The sequence below is a fragment of the Cupressus sempervirens genome, chromosome 11 (genome assembly GCF_028749045.1).
Source record: "Cupressus sempervirens isolate cs-2001-9-10 chromosome 11, ASM2874904v1, whole genome shotgun sequence".
In the NCBI taxonomy this organism is placed as follows: Eukaryota; Viridiplantae; Streptophyta; class Pinopsida; order Cupressales; family Cupressaceae; genus Cupressus; species Cupressus sempervirens.
The window spans coordinates 316,689,689-316,715,869 of NC_143128.1; positions in this window are offsets into that span (position 1 = coordinate 316,689,689).

The window sequence follows — 26,181 nt, forward strand, 5'->3', positions numbered from 1 at the left end:
TTGTTCATTTACCATAGCTTGGAAAAAGGTTAGAGATTTTGTCATGTTTAGGAATTATGTATTATACTATTTTTCTATATAAGTGTTGTATAAATTTTGTTATAGATGCATATGTGTATTGTTTTATTGTACATGTTGTGTTGTTGGGTATGGATGAATTTGTGTTGCCTTATTTTTACCTTGATTTCTAATGTATGATGTTTATGGGTATGGAAGGACATCACTCACCCTTGGGAGGGAATCAGGGGCCTTCAAGTGAAGGGGTTAGTTGGGCCTTTCCCCTAAGTACATAGTCTCTTCCCTAGAAGGAAGAGGGATAAGCATGAAGTATGGGCTTCATGTACCAATACATTATTTTTGTACTTTAGGGGTGATAAGGGGAGATTTTTTTTGGTGAGAGTTGGCATTTATTTTGTATTCCTTGTGAAGGAGAATTTTCTTTTCTATATTTATATTCTCCTAAGGGTCTTAGGCACACCTTCACCCACTCAACCTATTATGTAAGGTCAAAGAGGTGTTAAATGTTGTATTTGTGTTTTTGCTTGATTTTTACCTGGTTGGTCTTGGTTCTCCAAGCACAGTGGGTGGTCTCATAGAGGCCAAGGTAGGGAGGTGAACTATCCATTGTTCTTTTGTTGCTTCTATAGGTTTTAGGATGGATTTATGATAAAGAAAAAGCTTGGTAGATTGCATACTATGTTGATGTTTTCCAAATGTAATACAATGAGACCCTGTAAAGATATTGTATTGTAAAAGATCATATGTTAATCTTCTGTTTTGTAATTTTGATTTGATGTGATATCTCCAAAATAAATTATGATATTAGAATTAAAATTCAATCTTGTATATGCATTTTCCCTCTGACTGATTTATTGAATAACGGCTTAAAAGTTGTTATAAAATTATTTTATTGTATTCAAATGATAATTTTGAATGCTTCTAAAATGGGATTGAGAATTATAGTGGAAATATAAAATTTAATCTATATGAATTCTTTTAATGTTTAAGAAAATTTAGTTAGTATGTATTGTGTGTGTCTTGTACAAATCTTAGGCATGATCGTTGTAATTAACAGACTATGATTATTGAAGCTAGGTTTTATTTCAATTATTTTTTCCTAACTACTATTCTCTATGACTCATATTGATAATTCTATTTACACACATATGCCCATAAGACTAAGAGGATACACTACTATAAGATTTTGTTCAAGTATATTGGGGTCTTCAATATTACATAGTGTTAGAATCTCCGATAATAACCCTCTATCTACTTGATAAATTTCTTGATTAATGAAAGTACTTAATGTAAGTCCTCTAATTTGATTAGGACTGATGAAATTATTATCAATTAGATATAATTTTACATAGCACCCTTATGTTGTTATGGAATAACATGTTATTGTTTTAGGCATATTCTTATGTTTGATGTCACCCTAGTGATACTATTAAGTAAATTAAATCTGCATATAATGTTTCAATCCTTCTTTGGATCACTTTTTATACTATGCTTCTATAATATAGACATGTTGTTCAAATTCCTATTCTAGCAGCATACTATGGATCATGCTTTGCATTAGGAGATTAGACATGTTGTTTAGATGTCTATATCAATATCATATTATGGAACATGCTTTACACTATGCTTTCAATAAATTGTGTGGATGGATTGTTTATATGGATGTTACTAGTATGGAGAGGGATCTTTTGATTCTAATTTGGTTTTAAGCTAACCCTAATAACCCACCATGTGTTGTATATGTATTATTTTCTTGGTTTTCTTTTGGATGAGGGGAGGTAGTCATATTCAGTCTTACCAAAGATCCATGTGATGTCATAATCCCCCTTCCTTGTATGTCATTGTTTGTATGTGTGTGTATACATATACATATATACATACACGCGTGTGCACACATGCACGCACACACACACACATTGTTGGCCCTACAAGTCTCTAAGGCATTAAGAAAGGTAAATTGGTGTTTCTTATATCTCACACGCCAAATTCTTACAACTAGTTGCAATAAAAATGATGAGTCATCATCATTGTGACATGATAGGAAAAACATGGTTTATATTGCAATATGATTGATTTATTGATGGAACGATGAAAAGAAGAAAGGATAGATAGGCTAAAACTAGATCTAGCACAAACTAACAATGCTACTAGTATAGACCCTACACTATAGGTGTTATGGGTTCTTTATGAACAACTCAAACATGAGATTCAAATTTTGAATGTATTACATTTGGGTGGGATATGTTTTAGGGTTTTAACAGAGAAGTAAAGATGCATATATAGTCTGAAATATTTATTATTGAAATGTGTGTGGACAAAAAAGAAAATGTGAAACAAGAATATAAAGATTGAATATAATGAGATGTGTTGTAAAAAAATCAGAATCAATAAGCCAAAGAAAACTAGTACACTATAGATAGGGCGAAGCAAAGAAGTAATGTGATGATACAACTAATATTATTGAAGATGCCAAATGACAAGGGAAGATTGGGATAACTTCTTCATGTAGACAAGAGATATTTTAGGAAAGATGTGTCATGTAGTTTAAATCAATATTTGATTTCTTTCTAATCATTATAATCATTTTATAAGCTCTTAATTGGTCATGCTTCAATAGAAAGCATTTTGAAAATTCTCTAACAAGGTACCTCCTAGAAGGAGTGTTTAAATCCTCTAACAAGGTATCTTTGAAAAGCTCATATAATCCTAACAAGCCATGCATACATTTGTAACTAGATGCATTCTTAGAAGGAACAAGTTGTATCTCTTAACCAAGCAACCTTTTATCTAGACTAAAAGGATAATGGATATATTATCCATACCATCGCTTTTATCCTCTCATCAAGGGTTAATTTAGGAAAGATGTGTCATATAGTTTAGATCAATATTTGATTTCTTTCTAATTATTATAATGATTTTATAAGCTCTTAATTGGCCATGCTTCAATAGAAAGCATATTGAAAATTCTCTAACAAGGTACCTCCCAGAAGGAGTGTTCAAATCCTCTAACAAGGTATCTTTGACAAGCTCATGTAATCCTAAGTGGCCATGCATACACTTGTAACTAGATGCATTCTTAGAAGGAACAAGTTGTATCTCTTAACCAAGCAACCTTTTATCTAGACTAAAAGGATAATTGATATATTATTTGCATCATGGCTTTTATCCTCTCATCAAGGGTTTCCACATATAAATATATGTTTCACTTGATGAATTATTTTTTGTCTAAGTGTACATGCTTTTATCTTACTACATTTGTTATTTCTCTAACAATTAAGTGGTTGTTCAATTTTGTTAGAGCAGTTGCAAAGAAAAATAGTTGAAGTGTTCGTATTGATTTACCCCTACCCCTTAGTACCAGTTGGAACCAACACAGACATGTGCACACATATATATGTATGTGTGTATGTATCTTGTTGGTTGGTAATGTAGGTATTAGGCATCGATTGTACTTGACTACACAAGTCTGGGCATGCTTTAAAATCCTACAAGAAGTTTTTGTTGATAAGGAGATGACATCATGACCTATATAGGCACCCTTGTATCCTTATAAATCTAATAGGAAGTCAATCACCTATTATGAGGATTTTTTTTTATCATTTTGTTTGATGGTTTGATCAGTGGATGTTAGTGTTTATAATTATGTGTTCATGGCCTAGATATTTTGATTTTTATGTGATTTGTCATTGATACATGTTTGGTATATTTATATGAGCATATATAGGTGTATACATATATGTCTATATAAGCATACATATTAATATATTTAATTATTTCTAGATGCTTATAAATGGTATGAGAGCAAATAATTAATACCCTTAGGTAATAAAAAGAGATTTAATAGGATATAGTGATAAAGAAAATAAAAAACATAAATATGTAAAAGAGGAGCAAAAACCAACACTTAATTAAGCTCTTGTGGAGACTTAAAATCCTTGGATATTTTTAAATCGCCCTAATATACAAAGTATTTATATAACATGCATTCGAGAGATAAAGGTATAAGTAATATGTGTTACCCATGTGTAAGAATATAAGATCAAACATAAATAAAATGATGCACATAAAAAGGAAAGGGCCATAAAGCACTAAAGAGGGTATTTACATCCTTTATGAACCATTTATTCATTACATACCCCTAAAATAGCCTTAATATACCTCTATATACCTCTATACCCCATCAAATAAAATTCAGAGGTTAATTGATGACAAATAATGGTTGTGAAGATACACTAATTTATATCAAGGGTATTTTATCCTGTGGACTATCTAGGGATATCATCTTAAAATATCAACCTAGAACATTTTCCTAAACAAACCTTAAGAAGGAAAAAATGAAGGATTTTTAATACATATGTTCAATGTTAGAAATATTAAGGATTTTCTATAAGTAAATACAAAGAAGAAATTAAAAAAAATAGTGCTCAATATTTAATACATTGTAATAGGTATAAGGATGAGTAAGTTGCTTCATACATAATGATAACCTCTTTAAGAGAATTTTGACATTCAACCTATAAGAGAAAACTGTATCCTATTATGATATGCAATTGCCTAGGTTATTAACCAATAAGAATGATAATAAGAAAATGGTGACTTCCAAGAGTAAGTCAAATTCTAGGGGTGGAGGATACAATGCTCCTCTAACCCTAACAAATAACTGGTGGCAATAGGAGTTGTAATTAACATGCTAGGATTATTGAAGCTAGGTTTTATTTCAATTGTTTTTTCCTAACTATTATGCTCTATGCCTCAGCTTAATAATTGCAATTACACACATATGCCCATAAGACTAAGAGGATATGATACTATAATATATTTTTCAAATATATTAGGGTCTTCAATTTTACGCAATGTTAGAATCTACTATAATAACTCTCTATCTACTTGATACCCTTTTAAATTAATGAGAGTACTTAATGTAAGTTCTCTTATTTGATTAGGACTGATGAAATGATTATTAGTTAGATATATGTTTACATAGCACTCTCATGTTCTTACGGAATAACATGTTATTGTTTTAGGCATATTCTTATCTTTGATGCCTCCCTTGTGAAACTATTATGTGATTTGAATCTACATATAATGTTTCAATCCTTCTTTGGATCATATTTTATACTATGATTCTATCATTTTAGACATATTTTTTAGATTCCTATTCTAGCATCATACTATGGATTGTTCTTTACATTAGGAGATTAGACATGTTGTTTAGACTTCTACATCAATATCATATTATGGAGCATGCTTTACACTATGTTTTCAATAAATTGTGTGGATGCATTGTTTATATGGATGTTATTATTATGGAGGGGGATCTTTTGATTCTGATTTGGTTTTAAGCTAACTCTGCTAACCCACCATGTGTTGTATATGTATTATTTTCTTGGCGTGTCTTTTGGATGAAGGGAGGTAGTCATAGTCACTCCTACCAGAGATCTACATGATATCACACTCCTTCTTCCTTGCATGCCATTGTTTGTATGTGTGTACACATATATGTATATGTATGTATAGATATATAAACATATGTGTGTGTCTGTGTGTGTAGATATAAACATATATATATGTGTGTGTGTATATATATAACATATATGCATATATATACACACATATACATATGCATACATACACACACACACATATATATATATACACATATAAATATACATATGTATATATATGTATGTGTGTGTATGTATATATGCATATGTATATATGTGTGTGTGTCTATATATGTGTATATGTATGTGCATATGTGTATATATATGTGTGTGTTTGTGTATGTGTGTTTGTGTATGTGTGTGTATGCATATGTATGTGTGTGTATATTTAACCCTACAAATATCTAAGGCATTAAGTATGGTATATATACATACATAAACATATACATATGCATATATGTATATGCATATGTATGTGTATGTGTATGTGTATGTGTATGTGTATGTGTATGTGTATGTGTATGTGTATGTGTATGTGTATGTGTATGTGTATGTGTATGTGTATGTGTATTTGTATGTGTATGTGTATGTGTATGTGTATGTGTATGTGTATGTGTATGTGTATGTGTATGTGTATGTGTATGTGTATGTGTATGTGTATGTGTATGTGTATGTGTATGTGTATGTGTATGTGTATGTGTATGTGTGTATGTTTGACCCTAAAAATATCTAAGGCATTAAGAAAGGTAAGTTGGTGTTACTAATATCTTAAACACCAAAGTGTTGCTACTAGTTACAATCAACATGATGAGTCACCATCAATGTGACACAATGATGTGACAACCAATCTTTCACCTACCTTGGCTTCCTCTAGAGTCACCTTAGGTCTTTCTCTAGACCTAATAGGGTTTCTAGTTACTCTATTCTCTTTAGGATCCTAACAATGATGTCCTTGGCCATTCAGCTAGTGCACACAAATTATTAAGAACAACAACTCTCCATCACCATTCCCTAAGCTTGATTCAGCCCTTTCCACTTCTTCACACCAAAACTACAACCAACCCCAACAACTCAAATGAAACTCAAAATGTAGGAATGGTAATCTAGGAAGAAATTTGGATTCCCTTCAAGATCCATAGCCATAACTAAACTTGAAAGCCTAATCAAGTTCCAAAAATCGTGCAAGATTACCCAAAAATGCTTGTAATAAGGCTACAAGCAATTAGCCCTCCAAATGAAGAAAATCCCACATAAATTGTAGAAGTCCTTAGTAAGGGGGAAAATAAACCATTGATCTAGACACCATTTTCAAGGCACTCAAGGACTTTTGTGGTCTTGGGTTCCCAAGCAATCTATAAAATATGGCCACAAATTAAGCCTAAAAATAAGGTTTTTAAGGGTTTAGTAGGTTGTCTAACAAAAAGTATGTTTCACTCCCCTTACAACTTATTCCAATGCCTCCCATTGATTTTTTAAGCAAAATGAGCATTCAATCCCTCTTATTAACTTTGTACTTGATTTTGATCCCTAGCCATGCATCTCTAGCTCACCTAGGGCATCACCACAAAAATGCTTTCTTACTTTCTAGGGGCCCTCCTTCATTTTATAATGTGTAAAAGGAGTCATATTCCTAATCCTAAGAGGAATTATAGATCTTATGGTTGGAAGATTAGTTATGACTCCATTTTGCTCAATAGCCTAGTTTAGAACAACATGCGAGCTAGAAACAAAACAATATATTGAACCAAATAAACCTCTAAAAAATCACCAAAAAAAATTATACATAATATTAAATTGAAAACCTCTAACACTTCCAAACACTACAGATCCAAAATCAATCCATGAAAATGCCAAAAACCTCAGAAAACATAAACTGTAAATGATTTCTTGCTAAAAGTCCATACACACCAAAATTTACTCAAACTTCCAACCCTTTCAAAAGGTCTATGATGGCCTTATAAACACATCTCAACTCCTATCCCAACTATTTCATATAGTTACTAAGCTCCAATTGAAAACTCACTCGAATGCAACAAAAAGTTGTCAATGTTGTCAACAACAACATTGACAATTTTTTAGCAACTTTTACTTCTTGTAATGTTTGACCCTCAAAATTTCTCCAAAGGTTACAAAAACTTTTGAAAAGCCTTAAATGGTTATTAAAAATGTAAAAAGGACCTTCAAAAACTTAAACAAAGATGCCCTATTTGTTGGAAATAATCAAGACTAGCTAGGTTATTGAGAGGGGAGGGGTGAATCAATAACCTCAAAACTTTTAACACTTTTAGCACTTAATAACATAGTTTAATTATCATTAATAGATCTAATCTACTACATGCATGAAAAACTAAAAGCATATAACACTTTGAACACAATATTTGGTGACCTAGAAACCTTCCAAATAGAAAATAAAACTAGGGTGGGGATGATACCCACAAAACTTCAATACTGCAATATAAAGTTGGCCTGTTAAGGCTTATAATGATCACTTCTGATGATCTTCCCTATTAGGAACAATTAGGACTACTAGGTCCAACTTGTTAGAGGTTTTACAAACATACAATGAAGTATGCACTCGGTAAAGAGATTTTAAAAAGACTATTAGGTCTACCCTGTTAAAGGATTTGAAGTTGATTCACTTATTAGGATGAAATAGTAGATCTCTTACTTATAACTGAATTTTTGATTGAGATACTTGAAATACTAATCACCTTTATGTGATAGATGTAACTTTGCTACTCCTAATATGGCCTTCCAATACACTTTTTTCTGTTGCTAATTTACTTTTGCATGCTTTTCATTACATTCACATTCTCTTACATCAAAAATACTACACTTGGGTATGATACAATATATTACATATATACCAACCCAATTCACATAATTACAAGGTCGACCAATACACAAGTTAACACCAATATTACAAAGTTGGCCCAAATGTAGAAACTCAGGTTCTAAAAACTAACTTGGTGAATTTCTGATACATAGCATCTACTGTCATTACTTGGCATCATCATGCACTTAGTAGAAGTAGAGGCTCGGTCCATACTAATCACTTCAATGTAGTTTCAAACTCAGTATACAATTGTGACTTGGTAGATATAGTGTCACTCGGTAGAAACTGAAATCCATATTTATCATGCCTGTACTCAGTAAACACTAATTTCTCATCACTGAGTTAACACTAACTTCACTTCACAAGAACTAATGACTCAGTAGATGCTACGAAGCTTGGTAACCACTAAACTACTTGGTAAGAACTGATGGACTTCACATTGTCTAAATTCACTTGGTAACCATTGGAATGCTTGGTAAGAATTGTGAAGCTTAGTAACCACTGAATTACATGGCAAACACTGGAGACTGATCAAAGAGCTCGATAACAATACAAAATCTAAATAAGTGTTGTCACTAATCACAAACTTGACATAATGCCAACAATCTCCCCCTTTGGCATTAGTGACAAAAACACTTATCAACCAAAACTTGTGTACAACATAGTGTGATACTAACTTGATATGGCATGCTTATTTTTTTGAGATTTTTCAAAATTTGTCTTTCTAACTCTATTAAATATGCATTTTGCATATATCTCCCCCATACAATATACATATCATATCAAGCATAATAACATACTGAGTGTATCTCTTGGTATGGTATCTTTCTCTCATGATATATACAAATATCTTTCCTCCTTAAATATATACATGTCTTTCCCCCTTTTTGACAATAATGCCAAAGATTTTTACACAATATACTTATATAGAGACACCAAAATGTGAGAGAAATTCATAATGTACCTTAAGAATAAGAGTTAAGGTCTTGTCCTAGTTTTCTTGCAAAATTTTTGCAAGTTTGAAGAGCAACTTGTACTTTTGCAGAAAGCTCAATCATATGATCTGCAATTGAGAAATTATTGTCATGGATTAATGTTTTAGAATAGGCAATGTGCTTTTACATTGTATCCATTATGGGAAGGATCATATTTTGGATGTTTGTGAGTGTAGATTAGATCCTTGCTTCCTCTCTCAATAATTTTGCATGCATATCTAATAAGAACTTGATCTTCGTATGGTGTGCAAAGCTTGAACTAGGGTCAAGCTGCAACTTCTATGCACTATCCTTCAGATCTTCATCAATCTTATTCAATTTTCTCTATATATCCTTAGTATGCTCAATAACACCACATAACTTTGCAAAAAGAGATGTTACATTTGTGTAGGAAGATTCAAGATTTGACAAAATCAAAGAAAGCTCTACCTATTGAATAGTTATTTGCTGAGCAATGTGCTCAAGCACTTTGTTATCAAACATCTTCTCTGCTTTCTCTATTAGCTTATCTTGGCCACTAGAATCTTCATTGAATCTTCTAACTGCCTCTTCTAATTGCAAAAAAATGTGTTGAGAAGAATCAACATCAACACCTATAGCCTTTGTCAAAATATTTTTAGCACTTTCAATAATCTTGAATTCTCTATCTCTCTCTTCTCTTAATTGCTTTTGCTTGGCTTTCTTTTCAAGGAGCTGACTGACTAATCTCATTTGATCTACAATAGCATTGTCAAAATCTAATTTGGGAATCTCAATATCCTCATCTAGATCTATATCTTCCTCTATTTTTTTAATCAAAATTCTTGGTTGAGTCTTTGGTTCAACTTCTAAAATTAATAATTTAGATTTTGGAATGGAAACAATAGTGGAAATAGTAGGGCTAGCAATGAAAACTTGTAGAGTGCCTACTAGAGGAATACTTAAAGAATCCAAAACTAATGTATTTTCCAAACTTCCCAAAATTGAGGTATTTACAAGTGTAGTACTGACAAAAGTATTTGCAACTAAGGCACTTACTAGAGTATGCACGACTGAAGTAGCCAAAATTGAAGAATCCAAAACTATACTTGCTACTAAAGAACTCAAAATTGTGGAACATTTTGTATCCATTGTTGAGACTAGCTTGGTTACTGAAGGATATTGCAGCTTAGTGGATGAAGTGGTAGACACTTATACCTATGATGTGCTGAGCTGAGAGGTAGCAGGGAGTGATTGGACATTTGATCTATCAATGGTTGTCACAATCAAAGCTATTGAAGCTATCTCCATGCTTGATGATGTTACAATTTTTGTTGGAGAGTGAGGAAGGGAGGCTATGATAGCCACATCTATCTTAACTAGATCACTCTCTTCTTCTTGTCTGGCTTCCTCTTCAACTTCTTCCTCTTTTTCTTCTTCATCATCCTTCATCAATTCTTGATATTCTTCAGCATCAATATTGACAAAAGGAGTATTGTCTTCTTCATTTTCTTCATCCTTGTCACTGTCATCATCATCATATTTGATCTCAATAGGATTTTCACTTGGTTTATGCAAGTGATAAATATTCTTCTACATATTTGTTGCATCCTTGACTACATGCTCTATCTCTTTTACCAAAATTAAACAAGTATGAAATCTAATAGTCATCTTGTCTTGATTTTTCTTCATAGCTTCTTTTACCTCAGCATTGCTAATGCTCAGTAACAATTGTCTCAGAGTTTGTTCATATATGTCTTTTTCCATTTGCATGGTTGAGTCCCATCTTGGCTTTAATATTTCTAATAGCTCATTAGAAATTTGAGGTGCTATCTGATCAAGGGAATACTTCCATTTTCCCATCTTGGTTAGTACCAACTCCTCAATCTGCATCTTCTCAGCCTCTGTTATGGTCTCATACCTTAATGCTTTGAAATTGGTTATACCAACACCTTCTTCCATTTGTTTTAGTCTTTCCTAGAAGGTGAGAGGAGGCTTACTAAACACAACTTCACTACCACTTTTTCCTACTTTCTTCTTGGATCTTCTTGTGAATACTGTAGTGGAAGGCTTGGGTGGCTTGGTGATAATCACCTTGCCTTTCTTCCTTTTAGGTTCTTCTTCATTTTTAGATTCCTCCACATCTTCACCTTTTCCCTCAATAATCATAAGAGGGGCACTTATTGTTTTCAACTTTGATATCCTCCTCTTTCCTTTGTTTACCACCTATGGAAGCTTGATCTCAAGTTCAATTCTTGTTTTAGCTTCATCATAGGTTCCAAAGAGAGGTGCCTTTGGATCTACAGGCTCATTCATTAGGGCTTCAATAATTTCCTTTGCCTCATCAATGTTAATCTCATATGAAAGAGGTTTTACCCACACAATTCTAGGCCTTATTGCTTGAATGTATACTCTATCACTATGAACCATAAAACAAACATCATCCTTATAATCTTCAACCAACTTCTTTGGTATCCTGAACCTGTTATTCATCTTTTCTTTGAAAGTTTCAAAATAATTGTCCATGATGCTATCAAAATTTTCACCCATTTCAACTATATACTCATTTATCTAATATAAGACTGGTGTGTCTTTTCTCCATACAATTGTGCCTTTAGAGGGGAAAAACTTTTGAACATAGAAAAAAAAGCATGTCAATAGTGAACCAAACTTGCATGGGTTATTCTTTGAGGTCCTAATGCTTTCCATATTTTTTTTAGCTACTTCAACATCAAATCTACTAGGTCATATGAAAAATTCTTCTTAACAACCTTATAAGCTAAGTCAACTACTTCACATGACACACTACTGAGTCGACTTGAGCTGTAAATCTTATGTGCTATCACATAAATGCCAAATTTAAGTTTTGTATTAGATACACTACTGATTTTCATTCCTCTACCATCCCAGTCGGCTAGGGTTTTCTTCTGTAACTCGTCCTGACCTAGGGTTTTAGTGAATTTTTCTTTGGTGAGCATGGGGAGACTAGTAATGTGATGAATCATTTTCTTTGTAATTAAAACTAGTTTCTCTAACCATAGTTGACCATTATAAACTAGTCTTAAGATATACCTAATCCATTTGATTTGGAAGTTTCAAGGCAGGTGAGGAATATGGGTTAAACCTTTCTCTTATAAATGTTTATGCTCAGGTTTAAGAATTCCATCCACACAGAGTTCACTTGGGCATTATCCATTTCAAGGGTTCCTATCTCCTAAACTACACATTTAAAATGAGTTCTAATGTCATTAATAAGAAGTACCTTAGGTGGTATCTGTGACTGAGCTCCATTCGAGTCAAGGGTTTTTGTGATCACTGGAACCAATTTGAACTTAGGAGCTTTCCACTCAACACCTTGCACCACATTTCAGATCCTTTCTTTGCCTTGCTACTATTGCTTCTAGATGCCATGATCACTCAATAAACTAAGAAAATTCTTTGAAAAAATTTTGCTACAAATTCTTCTCAAGATCGCTGGTATGCTCTACAAATCTCTTTGTTCTCAATATACTAAATTCATGGTGGAAATGAAGTTGATTTCCTACCTTTTGATAAAAACTTCCCATTAATGCTTAGCATGATGAGAGCCATAATGGCATAGTGTGTGATAGCTTGTCATCCACTATCTACTTAGATTGCTCTGTAAAAGCTTGTAAATCGACAACCACACATAACCTTGTGACTTCGCTCAGTAGAGTCCATGACCCTAACCTTGCTAATGATTCTTCTATATCTCAAATACCAATATGAATCTTTACTTCTTTTTAATTAGAACTATTTAAGATGTGACCTTGAAAATACAGTTCTAGTTCTTCCTTAAGAACTTGATTGGAAATGGTGGAATCACCCACTTCTTGAGTGACATGACTATCATCACTTGAACTAGCTTGCTCGGTAGATTTAGAAATCCACTGTTATCTCATCTACTTCCTGATGTTATTAGCTTTTGCTTTCTTTTCATCTTCAACTCTACCTATATTCATGGAATTCTTAGCTATATGACCAACTTCAATACATGTGTAAAATCTTATGATAGTATCCTTCCTTCTCATGTGATGTCTAACACAATTTATGCTAGTGTGTCTATATTCTCCACAGTAATGACATCTACACCAAGTATTGTAGTCCCAACCAAATATTGCCTTTACAAATTGTTCAGCTGGATTGAATGGTTTACATCTGCATTTAGATGCCTTGTGACTTTGTTTCTTGTATTTGTGACACTTGCCCTCAAACTTTGGTTTTTCTTTGCATTTATTAGCTTTATGACCATGATGACTGCAATTGTAGCATTTTTCATTGAATTTTTCCTTTCCATTACTCCAACATTTCTTTGTTGTATGTCCTATCTTACCACAGTAATTGCAAGTAGGTCTTTTATTCCTTTGAGCACCTTGTTTGGAGGATTCTCCTTCTTCTTTGTATCCAAGTCTTGCTTTACCCTTTTGCCTATAAAGATTCTACTCATTTTGTTGATTCAATTGATCCATGTCTACTTGGGATTTCATTATTCTTTCATTGAGTTGCTTTTTAGAATTTAGGTCAACTTTCATCCTTTCATTGATTTTATTTTTAGTGTTTAAGTCATTCCTTAACCTTTCATTTTAGATCTTAGACTCATGATTCTATCATTTTCATTTAAGAGTTGACTAATGAGATTTTCTTGCTAAAGAAATTGATTTTGAATTTCATTGTTCCTTGCCTCCAAGTCTTTTTTTTCCTTATTTCTCTATTCCAAAATTTCACATAATCTTATTGACTAAATTTCTTGTTCTCTTTTCAATTTTCTTACCTCTTCTTGTAGGGAGCCATTCTTTTCTAGGAGTTCTTTGATTGCATCATTTGTTTCATCTGAACTGCTTGAGGGGAGAAAATCTTCAATCTTCTGTTCAACATACTAGTGGTCATTCATCTGATTTGCAAATTCCTTCCTTCTTTTTAGGGATTGCAAAAGATGCTCTTTTTCTTTCTTGAGTTGAGCTATGACCATCTCCAGATCTAGCTTTTCATTGTCAATAGCTTTGTCAAGTCTGAATATCTCCATTGTCCTTGATCTTTTTTCAAGCTGTCAAACTTTTTCCTGAGAACCACAAAGCTCTGATACCAATTGTTGGAAATAATCAAGACTAGCTAGGTTACTGAGAGGAGAGGGGTGAATCAGTAACCTCAAAACTTTTAACACTTTTAGCTCTTAATAACATAATCTAATTATCATTAATATATCTAATCTACTACATGCATGAGAAACTGAAAGCATATAACACTTTGAACACAATATTTGGTGACCCAAAAACCTTCCAAATAGAAAGTAAAACTAGGGTGGGGATGATACCCACAAAACTTCAATACTGCAATATAAAGTTGGCATGTTAAGGCTTATAATGATCACTTCTAATGATCTTCCCTGTTAGGAGCAATTAGGATAGTTAGGTCCACCTTGTTATTTTACAAACATATAATGAAGTATACACTCGGTAAAGAGATTTAAGAAAAAACTGTTAGGTCTACCATGTTAAAGGATTTGGAGCTTATCCACCTGTTAGGATGAAATAATAGATCTCTTACATACAACTAAATTTTTGAATGAGATCCTTGAAATAGTGATCACCTTTATGTGATAGATGTAACTATGTTGCTCCTGATATGGCCTTCCAATACACTTTGTTTTGCTGCTGATTTACTTTCACATGCTTTTCATTACATTTGCATTCTCTTACATCAAAAATACTACACTTAGGTATGATACAATATATTACATATATACCAACCCAATTCACATAATTACGAGGTCGGCCAATACACAAGTTAACACTAATATTACAAAATCAGCCCAAATGTAGAAACTTGAGTTCTGAAAATTGACTTGGTGAATTTTTGATACACGGTGTCCACTGTCATTACTCGACATCATCATGCACTCAGTTGAAGTAGAGGCTCATTCCATACTAATCACTTCAATGTAGTTTCAAACTCAGTATACACTGGTGACTTGGTAGATATAATGTCACTCGATAGAAACTGAAATCCACATTTACCATGTCTGTACTCGATAAACACTAATTTCTCATCACTCAATTAACACTAACTTTGCTTCACAAGAACTGATGACTAAGTAGACACTGCAAAGCTTGGTACCCATTGAACTAATTATTAAGAACTATTGGACTTCACACTACTTGAATTCACTTGGTAACCACTAGAATGCTTGGTAAGAATTCTTAAGCTTGGTAACCACTGAATTACATGGAAAACACTAGAGATTGATCAAAGAGCTCAGCAACCATACAGAATCTAAATAAGTTTTTTCACTAATAAAAAACTTGACTTAATGCCTACACTATTTGACCTAATCATGCAACTAGGGGTAACTAGGGCCTCAAGAGGATTTCTAACCTTAATTTACCTCAACCTAGGACTAGGTTAGTCATATTATTCACCTAGTGGTGTTTCTATCATCACTATAAGCCAAAATATCCTAGGAGCCCTAGGTCTTTCATAAGCCTACCTAGGTGCCCTTGCACCATACTCCCCCACAAAAGAAAACTATGTCACTCATATGGATAATAGGTCTTGAGGAATTCTTGCCTTGTTGAAGTCTACCTCAGCAACCCAAGTTTCTTTTGAATTAGGCTTTCCCTTCCACTTGATGAGGTGTTGCATGTACACCTTGTTTTTGGTGGCCTTCTTAACTCTGGAAGCAAATACTTATTCAACTTCCAACTTTCTTGATGAAGGTACTATTATAGGCTCTAGATTAGTACATTAGTGTAGCCTTGAATTCAACCAAATCTTGGACATTGAAAATAGGACAGATGCCCAGATCTGATGGCAAATCAATTTTATAAGAATTGGCTCCATATTTGGCTATGATTCTACAAGGCCCCAGTCCTTTCATTTGTAACTTAGTTGGAACACCCTTTGCAACTTGGACTTGTTCAAATGTACCATAACATAATCACCAATAACAAACCGAATGTCTTTCCTTGTTTCATCCACCTTGGCTTTCAATTTTTGTGTATTATCTTAGATAGTTTTCTTGACTTGTTCTTGGATTCATTTCATGTTTTGGGAAAAATATTTAGCATGTCCACTTCTATGCTTCATTCCTCCAAGATCCCTTAACTCACATACACTACTTGGATGCATTCTATACACAATTTCAAAAGGGTTTTTGCTCATGGTCCTATTCGTACTATCATTGTCAGCATACTTTGCCTAGGGAATGATGACATCTCACGTTTTCACATACTCCTTAGTTAAGTACCTCAAGAGTTTGAAATATCCCCTTTTATAACCTTGATTGTTTTAATGGCACTTCTGAAATATTTTATCCTCTTTTTCCTAACTACCTCTTCCTTTTCAACCATTTATTAATTCTCCTTTTTTATATGAAAGAAGAGACCTTCCAAATGTCCACATCTCTTCATAATTATGACTATTCATTTAAAATAATATAGCCTAATAATAATTTATACATATATTATTATTTATTATTACATATTATAATTATAATTGATATAATTATTTATTTATTTAAATATCATAAATCTATATAGTATGATATAATATTAAATAGTTTTATGCTTATTCATTGATATATAATATTATATCATTTTGATATGTTTGTATTAATAATATAATCGATAATAGTATATTATATTATAAATAACTCATTAATTTATTATTTTGAAATAGGGGCATCAAAGCTCCATTCCTCCAAGATCCCTCAACTCACACACACCCATTGGATGCCTTCTATACACAATTTTGAAAGGGCTTCTGCTTGTGGTCCTATTCCTGCTATCATTGTAAGCATACTCTACCTAGGGAATGATGACATCTCATGTTTTCACATACTTCTTAATTAGGTATCTCAAGAGATTGTGTAACACCTTGTTAACCACCTTAGTCTGACCATTATTTTGAGGATGGTATATTGAACCAAATGAGAGGTTTGTACCAAGTTTTCTCTCAAAGTCTTCCAAAAGTGGCTCATGAGCTTCACATCTCTATCTAAAACAATGCTCAATGGAAGTCCATTAAGCATTACAACCTCCTTAAATAACAAGTGTGCAATGTGGCTAGCATGATTGGTAGTCTTACATGGAATGAAATGCTCCATCTTACTAAATCTGTCGACAATTACATAGATACTATCATAGCCCTATTTTTTCTTGGGCAGACCTACTATAAACTCCATGCTCACACACTCCCATGGCCTATTTGTGACTAGTAAGGGCTAATATAGACCTACATTACTCATTCCACCTTGAGCTTTTATACATACCATGCATTGCTCTACATACCTAGTCGCATCCCCGACTAATTTAGGCCAATAGTAGAACCTTTTGACTAGTTCTAGAGTTTTTCTCACATCAAAGCATCCACATGGGCTTCCATTGTGCTTCTATTGTATTAGATTATCCCTTATGGATCCCCTTGGCACACACAACTAATTTCCCTTAAATAGAAATCCATTCTATAAGGTAAATTTGGAGAACTTTCTATGGAAATAGTTCTCAAAATTAGAACATACCTTATATGCATCTATAAAGTCTTACCTCCTACTTAATGCATCTACCACCTTGTTCATCTTCCCTTTCTTGTGCTTGATTGTGAAGGTGAAATCTTGCAAGTACTCCATACACTTCAAGTACCTATTACTCAACTTTTCTTGAGTATTGATATAGCTAAGAGCTTGGTTGTCAGTGAGCACAACAAATTCCTTAGGAAATAGGTAGTGTCTCCACTTCCTAAGAGACTAAACTAGGACATAGAGCTCTAAATCATAGGAAGAATACTTCTTTTTGGCCCCATTTAGCTTTTCACTAAAGAAGACTACTGGCCTACCTTCTTGACTCCCCACTCCTCCTACTACTAGGCCACTTATATCACACTCTATGGTGAAAATTTTCTCAAAACTAGGTATTTACAAAATAGTTTCAGTAGCTACTTGTTTCTTTTACATCTAAAATGATTTCTCAACTTCTAAGGTCCATTTAAAAGTAGAATTGAACCCACCCTTTATGGTATCTAGAAAAAGTGCACATATGCCACTAAAATTCCTAATAAATTTCCTATAAAATTAAGCTAGACCATGAAAACTTCTTACCTCAATAGATGTAGTAGGTGGTGGCCAATTGAGGATAGCAGCAACCTTCTCTTGATCCATCTTCAAGGACCCTTTTGATGCCACGAAGCCTAAGTACACAAGTTCTTGCTTAAAGAACTCACACTTCTCAAGGTTTGTATCAAGCTTCTCCTCATGAAGTCTTTGCAATACTGCTTCCACATGCTTGATGTGCTCCTCCCTTGTCTTGTTCAAGATCAGTATATCATCTAGATATACCACCACAAATCTCCTAATGAAAAATTTAAGCACTTCATTCATGAGCCTCATGAATGTTCTAGGAGAATTAGAGAGACCAAATGGAATCATTATCCATTCATATAGCCCATCTATTGTCTTAAATGTTATTTTCCATTCATTTGCTTCCTTATTCCTGATTTAGTGGTATCCACTCTTCAAGTCAAACTTTGTGAAGTACATTGCCCCTCCGAGACAATCCATGAGACCCTCAATCCTAGTTATGGGAAACCTATACCTAATTGTGATCCTATTTATAGCCCTTGAGTCTGTTAGGATAAACCATGGACAGAAATAAAAACTACATGCAAATATAACCAATAACAGAAAATAATAGAACACACAGAAATGAACATAAGGCACCAAGATTTAACGTGGTTCACCCAATCCCTGGGCTACGTCCACCAAACAGCAAGTTCGATCTTATTACAATCCATTGATTACAACCTGATTACAATCCGTAATCCCTTACAGCTCAATACCGCCACAAGAACCAATTTCATATCACAACATTATGAAAAATACCCAACCCTAAGCCCTTTTATACAAGTGTTAAACCACTTTAGGGTTATAACATGTCGGCCATATGTCGGCCATAATATGTCGGCTACCCCACTATTTATGAAGTATGTACAGTACTTTCCTAATCAGTCACCACAATCTAACAATCTCCCACTTGGGGACTGATTAGGCTCCACACTAAACAACAATCTCCCACTTGGACACTGATCCTGTAGCAATACCACTACCACATGGGGCTCCCACTGGATCAAACCATCCTGGACTCTACTGTTCTTTTATTCTTGTTCAGTCTAAAAGACCAACCGAAGCTGAAGAGGAGTTCAGCTTCTCCCTTGTTACAACCTTTGTCAACATATCTGTTGGATTGTCATTGGTATGTATCTTCTCCAACTTTAACTATCCATCCTCCAAAACAGACTGAATGAAATGGTACCTCAACTGTATGTGTTTGGTCTTAGAATGCAGAGCTGAATTCTTAGCAAGATGAATGGCACTCTGACTATCTATGAACAAATAATTATCCTTCTGAGGATGTCCCAATTCTGCCAAGAAGAACTGAAGCCATATCATCTCTTTGGCTACTTCTGTAGTAGCAACATACTCTGCCTCTGTAGTGGAGAGAGCATTAATCTTCTGTAACCTAGAAACCCAGCTCATGGCTGCCCCATCAACAGTAAAGACATAACCTATAGTACTCCGCCTAGTATCAATATCCCCAGCCAAATTTGAGTCAACATAGCCCTGTAAATCAGTAGTAGAGCCCCCAAAGTGTAAACACTCATTGGATGTTCCTCTCAAATATCTGAGAATCCACTTGACAGCATTCCAATGCTCAAATCCTAGATGACTCATATACCTGCTAACGACTCCCACTGCATGTGCAATATCTGGCCTAGTGCATACCATAGCATACATCAAACTTCCTATAGCTGAAGCATAGGGTACCTTGGACATCTTATCCTCCTCTTCCTGTGTCTTGGGACACATCTCCTTAGTCAATTTCAAATGACCAGGTAAAGGTGTGCTGACAGCTTTAGCATTCTCCATAGAGAAACGTTGCAACACCTTCTCAACATAATCAGCTTGAGATAGCGTCAATGTTTTGTTCTTCCTATCTCTGCAAATCTTCATACCAAGGATTTGTTTTGCTGCCCCCAAATCCTTCATAGCAAATGCATGTGCTAATTGGCATTTCAGCCCCTTAATATGATCCGTGTTAGACCCAGCTACAAGCATATCATCAACATATAAACATAAAATAATGTAGCTATCATCATCCAACCTCTTAAAATAAACACAGTAATCTAAATGACACCTGTTATATCCATGCTCATGCATAAAACTGTCAAATTTCAGATACCATTGCCGAGGTGCTTGCTTCAAGCCATATAAACTTTTCTTCAATTTGCACACTAAGTTCTCCTTACCTTTGACCTCAAAACCCTATGGCTGAGCCATATATATTTCTTCATCCAAATCACCATGAAGAAAGGTTGTTTTAACATCCATCTGCTCTAAATGCAAATCTTTAGTAGCCACAAGACTTAAAATAGTATGAATAGAAGTCTTTTTAACAATAGGAGAAAATATCTCATCAAAATCAATTCCCTTTTTCTGTGCAAATCCTTTTACAACTAACCTGGCCTTAAATCTTTTCTTACCTCCTTCCTCTTCTTTCAACCTGTAAACCCATTTATTCTGTAAAGCCTTTTTACCTGCAGGCAACTTGCACAAATCCCATGCCTTATTTTTCATCAAAGAGTCCATTTCATCTTTCATTACAGACTCCCACTGAATCTTAGTATCCACCTGCACAGCTTCATCATAACTTTCAGGTTCACCAGCATCAGTAAGTAAAATAGAATACAAAGAGGGAGAAAACCTTTGTGGAGATCTAATTTGCCTTGTTGACCATCTAACATTCACTGGTGTGTGTGGTATTTGTTGTTGCAGTTGTTGCACATCATGAGGAATGGTTGAAACATCAGCTTTTGGAGTATCATCCAGCACTACATAATCATCTTCTTTCTTCTCATGTTGCTGCAATAGATCTTTGTACAACACTTTCTCATTGAAGATGACATTCTGACTTCTAATAATTTTAAGATTTTCAAAATCCCAAAGCCTATAACAAAATTCATTAATGCCATATCCAACAAAGACACATTTCTTTGATTTAGCTTCTAGCTTGGTTCTATTTTCAGAGTCTATATGAGAAAAAGCTTCACAACCGAAGGTCTTGAGAAAAGAATAACTCACCTTCTTACCAGTCCATGCTTCCTCTAGAATGCCATAGCCCAAAGGAGTAGAGGGACCTCTATTAATCAAATATACTGTAGTATTGACAACCTCCACCCACATGTGTAAGGGAAACCCAGCATGCAACCTCATGCTCCTTGTGCTCTCCATATATTCCTGTTCATGCGTTCAGCCACTCCATTTTCCTGTGGAGTCCTAGGAACAATTTTTTGTCTATAAATACCATTAGTGGAGCAATAATCTTCAAATTCATGACTGCAATACTCACCACCATTATCAGATCTAATACATTTTAATTTCTTACCAGTCTCATTTTCAACCAAGCATTTCCATTTCTTAAAAGTTTGAAATACATCTGATTTTTGTCTAAGGAAATAAATCCATACTTTTCTAGTTGCATCATCAATAAATGTAACATAATAATGAGAGCCACCAAGGGAAGATACCTGGGCTAGTCCCCATACATCTGTATGCACAAGCTCTAATTTCTCCTTTTTGTTTTCCTTCCCTGTCTTTACAAAACTCACTCTTTTGTTTTCCATACACACAACTTTCACAGAAATCCATATTCACACATTTTAGACCTGGTAAAACTTTCCTTGAATGAAGTACTTTTATACCTTTCTCACTCATGTGCCCAAGTCTATTGTGCCACAGCATTGTATCAGAATCTACAGCAGCTATTTGTTCTCCCTGCTCAACTGCAGTAATTGTTTCTGAATATTTTTTCTCTAAAACAATCAAAGTAGAAGGAACAATATGACCTGTACAAAGATATAAGGTGCCTACTTTCACACCTTTTTCTACTACAAGGGAACCTTTTGAAACCTTCCAATTTTTATCATTAAAAGTAACTACACAACCCTCATCACCGAGTTGGCCTGCTGAAATTAACTTTCTACTTAGTTTTGGAACATGTCTTACCTCATGTAGTAGCCAATGATTCCCATTCTGCAACTTAATCTTAATTTTTCCCTTTCCAATAATCTGACAGGGTTCATTATCCCCCAAATAAACAAGCCCAAAATCCCCTTGGACATAATCAATGAAATAACCTCTATGAGGTGTAGCATGAAATGAAGCACCAGAATCTAAAACCCATGAATCATCAACACTCTCTAAAGACAGAAGCAAAGCATCCTCTTCAGATTTGTTACTTACCACATTTTCCTCCTTGTCTCCATCTGATTTATCTTCTTCATTTTTCTTTCGATTCCAGCAATCTTTCTTTTTGTGCCCTGGTTTCCCACAGTACCAGCAATCATTTGGTCCTCTCGATTGAGACCTCCTCCCCTTTGACTTTCCTCTTGATTTCCCACGATTTCCAGAGTTACTTCCTCTTTCAGTCGTTCTACCCCTGCTTTGTGCATTTAAAGCACTTCCTAATGTAGATCCACCTGAGGATTTTCTATGAGTTTCCTCACTTAAAATAACACCGATCACATCATCATATTTTAGGGTACTAGATCCAGGAATAGAATTACTCACCGCCATTACCAAGCCATTCCAGCTTTCAAGCAAAGAACACAAAATCAAGAGAGCCCTAATTTCTTCATCAAAATTGATACCCACAGAAGATAATTGACTAGTAATAGTATTAAACTCATTTAAATGATCTGCAAAAGATCCACCTTCTTCCATTTTCATATTAAATAAATGCTTCATGAGAAATACCTTATTTGAAGCGGAGGGCTTTTCATACAGTGTCGCTAGGGTTTTCATCAAATCTTCTGTCGTCTTTGCTTTTGTAATATTAAATGCCACTGATGGTGCCAAGCATAACCGAATGCTTCTGAGTTCCTTTCTATCCAAAAGATTCCATTCAACCTCTGACATAGTTCCTTGATTCTTGGCTTTTCCTTCCAACGGCTTCCATAAATCCTTCTAATATAAATAGTCTTCCATTTGCATCTTCCATAACTGGAAGTTCTGCCCATTAAACCTGTCAACCCTCAACTTACCCTCATCTGCCATCGCTCCCACTCAACTGTGAGACTCCCACTTTACCATGAGACTTTCCTACAGAGGATAACCGAAAGACAACCTTGCTCTGATACCACTTGTTAGGATAAACCATGGATAGAAATAAAAACTACATGCAAATATAACCAATAACAGAAAATAATAGAACACACAGAAATGAACACAAGGCACCAAGATTTAACGTGGTTCACCCAATCCCTGGGCTACGTCCACCAAACAGCAAATCCGATCTTATTACAATCCAGTGATTACAACCTAATTACAATCTGTAATCCCTTACAGCTCAATACCGCCGCAAGAACCAATTTCGTATCACAACATTATGAAAAATACCCAACCCTAAGCCCTTTTATACAAGTATTAAACCGCTTTAGGGTTATAACATGTCGGCCATATGTCGACCATAATATGTAGGCTACCCCACTATTTATGAAGTATTTACAGTACTTTCCTGATCAGTCACCACAATCTAACAGAGTCTATACATAGTATCCATTTTCCTCCCTTCTTGGATGCTAGTACAGTAGAGACTACACATGGGCTTATGCTCTTCTTCATTAGACCTTGGTCCAACTATTCTTGTACTTATCTTGCCACTTCCAATTTTTGGTTTGGAGTGAACTTCTATGCTTCTTTGTTTGGAAAAGATACACCAGGAAAAAAGTCTATTTGATGGCTTATAACCCTTCTAGGAGGTAAGGTAGTAGGAGTGACATCACTCACAATGTCTTTTTACTTTTCAATCAATACTTGTACCTCTATAGGAAATTGGCCTTTGACTATCTTGTCTTCCTCCTTAGACTTTAGGACAACTGCATAGCTTTGGCTCTCATCATCTTTGAGATCATTAACAAATTCTTTTCCACTACATAGTAAAACACTATGCATCTTGGACTGTGATTCCTCTCCTTCCAACAAAGTTTGGATTTTATAGGTCATGCCTCCTTTCTTGAATGATATGGAATTTTCTTTCCCATCATACACTGCCTCCTTATTATACTACCACAATCTACCTAATAGTAGATGGCAAGCATCCATGGGAAAAATGTCACATAACAACCTATCCTTGTACCCTTTTATGGAGAAATCAACCCAAGTTTGTTCATTGACTAGTATACTTTGACCTTTGTTGAGCCAAGTCACTTTGTATGGATTCACATGGGGTATCTTAGTTATTTTAAGCTTTTCAACTACCTCCTCTTGTATTATGTTATCAGTAGAGCCTAAATCCACCACTTCCTTACAAACATTTCCAAGGATCTTGCATCTAATCCTAAATAGAGCCCTCATATGCTTAGTCTCATCAAGAGCAAGTTGCTCGATCGGTACCCTCCTGAACATAAGGTTCTCACCTTTTTTAGACTCTATGTGATCCACTTCATTCTCCTTGCCACTAGAGTTGTCTTCTTGAGCATAGGCCACTCTCTTATCATGGTTTGAAGAAGAGGTCTTGTCAAGGCATCTATATGTTGGATGGCCTAGTTGACCACAGTTGTAACACTTCATACTAGCAAAGTATGAGTTACTTCTACCTAATCCTTTGCCTTTGCTAGAACCTCCTTAGTTACCTCTTCCTCTACTATAACCTCCTCTAGGAATGCTTTCAATGGCTCTCTCAGTGAGCTTAGTCTCACCTTGGTTCTTCTGCTCATTACCTCTGCCTTGGTATCCTCCTCTTTGTCCTCTCTAATTTCTATTCTTGCCTCTATCCTTGAAGTTTGATTCCCCTTTCTTTCTAGTCTTCTGTTCCACCTTTAGGGCTAGTTGATGGCACCTTTTAATAGTATTAGGTGTCCATAGCTTAGCTCCTCTTGGATACTCCATTTTAAACCACCCAAGTACCTAGCCACCTTTACTGGCTCTTCTGTGAGGGCTCACCCCGACCCTTCGTAGCCTTAGTTGTTATTTTATCATTTTGATGCTCACCTCTCGAGATGGTTGAGACATTATCAGATACTTGAACATATCATATTTATTCATGTTGTGTGATGTTGTTTTCAGTTATTGATGTCTATCATTTAATGCTTTATGTATATGTAGGTGATGAATTAAGTAAAATGTAGGATTAACACTTTGATTTTGGAATCTTTATGATTAAGGATATAAGTAGGATGCAAGAAACCTTGATTTATGTATGTTTCAATTCATGTAAATTTCTTACACGTATATATGTACATGTGATTTTTGGGACTACTGATGTGTGCAATGAGTGTGCAGATATTTTAGTCGAGGAAACCGATGGAGGAACAGAATTGATCTCTATGTGCTAATTTTGGAAACCTTGTTGTTCGTAATTCATGTATTTGTATTGTGAGATGTATGTATGTATCTCCTTGTGATCAGCAAATGTTAATGTTTGTAACTATGTTCTGTTAGTGTCGCTTGACACTTGTGATATTGTTTGTGCTCCTCAGCATGCTAGTTAGGCTTAGCTATGTAACCCTTGGACCTAATTCAGTTTAAGTTAGTGTCAGTTTGCTAATTGAGTTGTTAATCGAGGTTAGTCATCCCTTAGTTCGGATTAGTGCTTAATCTTCTTTTTAGAGTTGTAAGTTGGTCCTAATTTTATTCTTAGCTTTTGGATGGCTCTAAACCTATTCCTAAGACTTCAAAACATGTTATTATTATACCCAAGGGGTATGGGTATGGGTTAGGGATCTTTTCCAACCCCTAAGCCCCTTTTGTTGACTTTGGAGATCACTCAAAAAGTCCCTTTTTGCCTTTGTGCGAAAATTGCAAGTGGTTGTCATGAGTTGTCTTACCCCACCTCCTTTTAGTGTCTAACCATAGTGAGGGTAG